Genomic DNA, 6000 nt, shown 5'->3' on the forward strand with positions numbered 1-6000 from the left:
GGCAATATACTCCCACCTCATCATTGATCTGACCTCATATCCTTCATCTTCCCCATACTCCAACCACCAAGCCATCCTGGCCTCTTGACCCTCCTTAGGCTTGCTCTCCATCCCTGCAAGGGCCCTTCAACTTGTTACTCCCTCTACAAAGAATTCTCTTCCCACAGATATCCACATGGATCACTCCCTTACTCACCTCCCTGAGTCCTTTCTTGTCCACTCTACTTAAAATTGCAACTCATTCACCACCTTTGTTGTTCATTTCTCTTCCTTTTCTTTATTTTCTCCTTAGTGTTTATCATTATCTAACGTGTCATATATGTTCATAGTCTATTTCCCCCACTAGAATGTATGTCCCATGAGAGCAGAGATTTTAGTCTGTTCTGTAGCCACAGTACCTAGAAGAGTACCTGGCACAGTGTAAGTGCTCAATGTATTGAGTGAATTATCTACACTAATAAAAGAGTAAGATGCAAATTGACCATACCTTCATGACGCCCACCAGTCAATCAGGAGTGAGTATGCAAATTAACCCAACAAAGATGGTGGGTTAATTTGCATACACAGGCACCAAGCGGCCGGGGGCAGGGCAGAATGTTTGCGTCATCACCATGGCGACGACGTAGGCATTCTGCACCACCCCAGCCGCTCTGGGCCTCTGGGCAGCGTGGGAAGGCGGAAAGGCGGTGCTGACAGCCAAGGGAAGGAAGGCCCATTCTTGCATGAATCTTCATGCATCGGGCCTCTAGTCTTTATATATATTTGTTTGTCATTCCAGTTGTATCAGCCACTCATTGTTGACCCCAAAATTCAGTGGCTTGATACAAAACAGTGATTGTACCTCCCATGATTCTAGAGGTTCTAAGAGCAAGCATCCAAGAGGACCAGACAGAAGCTGTTTTGCCTTCTATAACCTAGGCTTGGAAGTCACATGGTGTCGCTTCTGCCTTAGTCACAAACCCACCTAGATTTAAGCAGAAGGAATGTGGAGCCCACCTCATAATGGGAAGGATGTTAGGATCACACTGTAGGAAGAGCACTTGAGATGGGAGATAATTGTTTTGGTCATCTTGCAAAATAAAATCTGCCACATACCTCTCTGGCAACAATTTACAATCTTCCTATATGCAAGATACATTCATCACTCCCCGCCTCCCCCGCAAAGACTTCCAAATTTATGACATCAGCTTGAAGTTCAGCATTTCATCATCCAAGTCAAGTTTAGGTGCAGATGAGGCACCTCAGATGTTATTCTTTGGGTATAGTCCCTTGAGCGCCATTCCTCTGGATCTAAGATCTATGAACTAAAGGTATAAGTTATCTACAGGCACACACTATACAATCACTGTACAATGATGGGACAGGCATAGAAAAACCACTATAGATGCTCCTGTTCAAAAAGTTGGAAAAGGGAACACACTGGGGTGGGGGCGGGCGGTCACTGGTCCATAGTAATTCTGAAATCTAGACAGGCATGAGTTGTTTGTTCCTTGTTCAGGGATCAATCCTATAGCTTGTAACTTGTCCACCACGGCTCTCGGCCCCACCCTCTGGGCTCTTGGTTTTTGCCTCTGAATCTTTACGTTCTTTTCCATAAGTAAATTCAATTGCAACTAAGCATTCTTCCCAGCTTGTTTCCTGCTCATAAAAAGAGGCTGAGTTCAAACGTCTCTTTTCATGTTGTACTTCATTTGTCCCTTTTCATTTAAACTGGAGGCACTTTCGTCAGAACAATTCTCTTAAAATTTTGTGGGGTTTCTATGAATCTCTTGAGGTTTACTCTATTGGACAAAAACTACAACCACAAATCTCTTCAAGATAAACTCTTCTATTCTGGGTTTCTTCTGAAACCCTCAAATCTTTCTGAGATCTTAACAAAGGGTTGTTAAAGTCATATTCTTGGCCCAGACGCTATTTTTCCAGAGGCAAAGAGAAGAAGCCAAGTGACATTTCATTAACCTGCCTTGAAACCTCTTGACCTAGATCATGGAGTTCATTCACTCAGGATATTTCCTCTTTTCCACATTCCCACAGACAGCAGTGTTGCCAAAGTTTCCTCCACTGTACAAGGGTTCCCTTTCCTCCAGCTTCCAATAACTTCTGCTCATTTCCCTTTAAAGCCTCTTTGATGCCCTTTCAGCCCCACAGTCTCCTCAATGCACTTCTGCCCACCATTCAGTCCCAACGCCAATGCCACCTGTTTTAGGCTTTGTTACAACCACACCCACTTCCAGGAACTAAATCTTGCTCCTGAAGAGAGTAGCCAAAAGGAATGGCTTAAAACAGCAGCTATTACTATTTTATTCTCATCAACCAGGAAATCTATGCAGCACTTCAGAATAGAGTGCTGGAAGCTTAGACCAGGGCAGTCTGTGCTAACAGAGCTGGTAAGTGTGGAAATTCTGGAAAGTAGAGTCAAAAGGATTTAGTGATTGATTGGATGTGGAGAATGACAGAAAGGAGTTAAATTTGGCTCTAAAGTTTTTGGCTTGAACAATTTGAGAAGTAGACTTGCCTTTGACTGACTTGGGAAGATTGAAAGAAGAATAATTTGGGATTGGGGGAATTCAGTTGCTTCATTTTGTTCATTTTTAATTGAAGATGACTTTAGACACCCAATGGGCCTTCTCAAGTAGGTAATTAGATATTTGAGCGTGGAGTTTATGGCAGAGGTCCGCATTAGAGAGATTAATTTGAGAATCATCCCTATACTTCACAATTGCTAAATTGTCTTATCTATGAACATAATAACTTTTTAAATTTTGCTTTTAATATTCTACTATAAAGGTTTAAATTGTTCTTTGTAATGGTTTTGTGTATGTGTTAGGTTATTTCCTGATTACTTTACAGTGTGTATAGCTATTAGAAAAGATAACTTTTCTATTATATGTTCTAGTTAGATATAATTGCTGTAGAGGTGTTTTTTGAAGTTTATGTTGTATCCAGCAATCTTTCAGAAATATTATTTCTATTAATTTGGGGGCTCAAATGGGTTTTCTATGTAGATAAATGTATTCTCTGTGAATAAAGATGGTTTTGCCTCTTCTTTTTCAATTTTTGTACCATTTATTTTTCTCTCTTGTTACATTGGCAAGTACTTATTACATTTTTTAGTATTCTGTTTAATAGAAAAAAGTCATACTAGGTATCTTTGCCTTGTTCCAGAACTAAATGGGAATACATATAAAGTTTTTCTAAAGCATGTGAAGGTTTTTGGGAGACCGTCTTTATCAAGTTATGCAGTTTCCTTCTATTTTTTATTTTAAAGAAAATGTATACGTTAAATTACCAAGGTTTTTTTCTTAAACTCATGTCATTTTCACCCTTAGACTATTAGTGCTGAGAATTACACTCTTAAACTTTTTCATCTTAAATCATTCTTGCATTCCTACATTATTGGTTTCAGCTAGTTAATATTTTATTTAGGATTTTTGCTCTCATGAGCAAAGGTAAAATGAATCCATGCTTTCCTTTTCTACATTTCATTCTTATCCAGTTTTGCAATTAAAGATTGTATTAGTTTTATCGAATTAGTTGAGAATATTTAATTCATTGGATAAATATTCCAAATATATTAATGGAGAACCACTATGTGCCAAACATTGTTCTAGGGGCTGGGATACAAAACTCCTATCATCATGGAATGTATATTCTATTGAGAGAAGACAGATAATAAACAATCAATTAAAACAACAGTATGATGAATGGTGGTAAATGGTAAAGAGAAAAATTAAAAAGGAAGAGGAAAGTGAGTGGAATTCCGTTTTATTTAGGGTGGACAGGGAAGACCCATAGAGAAGATGACATTTGATCTTTCCCCTTTTTCTGAAACCACTTATCGATGACTGGGGGAGTCATGGGTACTTAAAAAGGTTGCTAGACCTCTCAGAAAACAATCTACGCCTGTGACTTTTTGTTGTGGAACACAGGGGCAATAGGGACATTTCACTCTCTCTCCTGGTTATTGTAGACAAAGAACTTGAACATAATATTCCTTTTTGTTATATGTACCTCTGTGGTTGTTTTCTCTTTTTCATTACCAATCATGTTTATTTACATCTTTTTTATTCTTGTCAGATGTTTCTAGATTATTCTTTTTTTTTTTTTTCAAAGAACCAGCTATTGTATTTCTTACTGGAGCATATTATACATTCAGACAAGCGCGCACATCCTGAGTGTACAGCTCGGCCTCTCCTGGACCCTTCATGCCATTAAAGAAACAACATAACCAGCATCCAGAGTCCTCTCCTGCCCTCTTCCAGTTACCATTTTCCCCCCAAGACCCCGAGAGTTACCACAATCCTGACGAAAATGAACTTTCGATTTGCTTCATTTTGTTTTTTGTATTCTTTGTTCTTAACCTTTTTATTTCTTCTCCTTTTGTTCTTTGGGTTTACTTTTGTTCTTTTTCTAGCCTCTTGAGTTTAACAGTATCTTACATATTTTCTGGTAAGTGTTATTTAAAGTTATAAATTCTCCAACAGTACTGTTTTAACTATACTCCACCAAGGTTGACACATGGTGTTTCCACTGTCATTCATTTCTATGTCTTTCATGTTCCCCTTTCTGATTTTATTTTCAAATGTTAATAGGATTTTTTTAAATGTCTGTACACACATCTGGAGTTATATTTGAATCAATTTGAAATTACTTTCTCATTTTATTGCATTGCGCTCTGAGAATAGCTGCCAAAATGATGCTAATTCTTGGGAATCGATCAAGGCTTCCCTGTGGCCGTGAACATGATTAAGCTTTGTAACTGTTCCAGGCATCTCATGGTGTAGCCTTGGTTTATCAGGTGTAAAATTCTACAAGTATTTATTGACTACTAGCTAGCTTGTTGATTGTGTTATTGAAATCTCTATTTTCACTCACTATTTTGTCTGATTTCTAGTTGCTCTATTTATTCAAAGCCTATATGATAGAAATCTCTATTCCAATTGTTGACTTACCTATTTCTGTGGTTTTATCAGTAATTGCTTCATATCTTTTGAGGCTATGTTATAAGGAAGATATACTCACAATTATATTTTCTTGATTATCTTTCCTTGTGCTGTCTTATTGTCTCTTATGAAGTTTGTTGTATTAATGTCCACTTTAATATTAAATTGCTACTGTGGTGTTGTTTGGGTTGATATTTGACTAGTATATATTTTTCCTTGTTTTCCTCCTACCTTTTTATTATGAAATATCACACATTCATAAAAATGCATAAAAGTTATGCATCTATTGATATTGTTTCATTTCTTAGTGATTGATTGATTTGAGAGAGAGAAAAATATCAATTTGTTGTTCCACTTACTTATGCATTCATTGGTTGATTCTTTTTTTTTTTTTTAATATATTTTATTTATTTCAGAGAGGAATGGAGAGGGAGAGATAGAAACATCAATGATGAGAAAGAATCACTGATTGGCTGCCTCCCGCACGGCCCCCACTGGGGATTGAACCTGCAACCCAGGCATGTGCCCTTGACTGGAATCGAACCCAGGATCTTTCAGTCCACAGGCCGACGCTCTATCCACTGAGCCAAACCGGCTAGGGCCATTGGTTGATTCTTGTATGTGCCCTGACTGAGGATCAAACCTGCAACCTTGGCATATCAGGATGACTGAGCTACCCTGCCAGGGCATCTATTGGGATCTTAATATAGTTTTTTATTTTAGGCTGTAAATATGGTGAATTGCACTGATTAAATTTTGAATTTTAAACAATCCTGGGAGAAATCCCATTAGGACATCACATGTTATCCTCTTTATATATGGTTTGAGTCAATTTGCTAAAATTTTGTTAAAAATATTTGCATCTATTTATATCTAACATTTGCATTTTAAGGGACATTGGTTTCTGGTTTTCATTTCTTGTAACATTTTTTTTTCTAGTTTTAGTAACCTTTCTACTTTTACTCTACATTTGAGATGCCAAATTTCAAAGTCACTACATTGCATAATTCAATGATTCAGCATTATAACCTACTAGAGGCCTGATACATGAAAATTC

The sequence above is a fragment of the Eptesicus fuscus genome, chromosome 9 (assembly GCF_027574615.1).
Source record: "Eptesicus fuscus isolate TK198812 chromosome 9, DD_ASM_mEF_20220401, whole genome shotgun sequence".
NCBI classification, from domain to species: domain Eukaryota; kingdom Metazoa; phylum Chordata; class Mammalia; order Chiroptera; family Vespertilionidae; genus Eptesicus; species Eptesicus fuscus.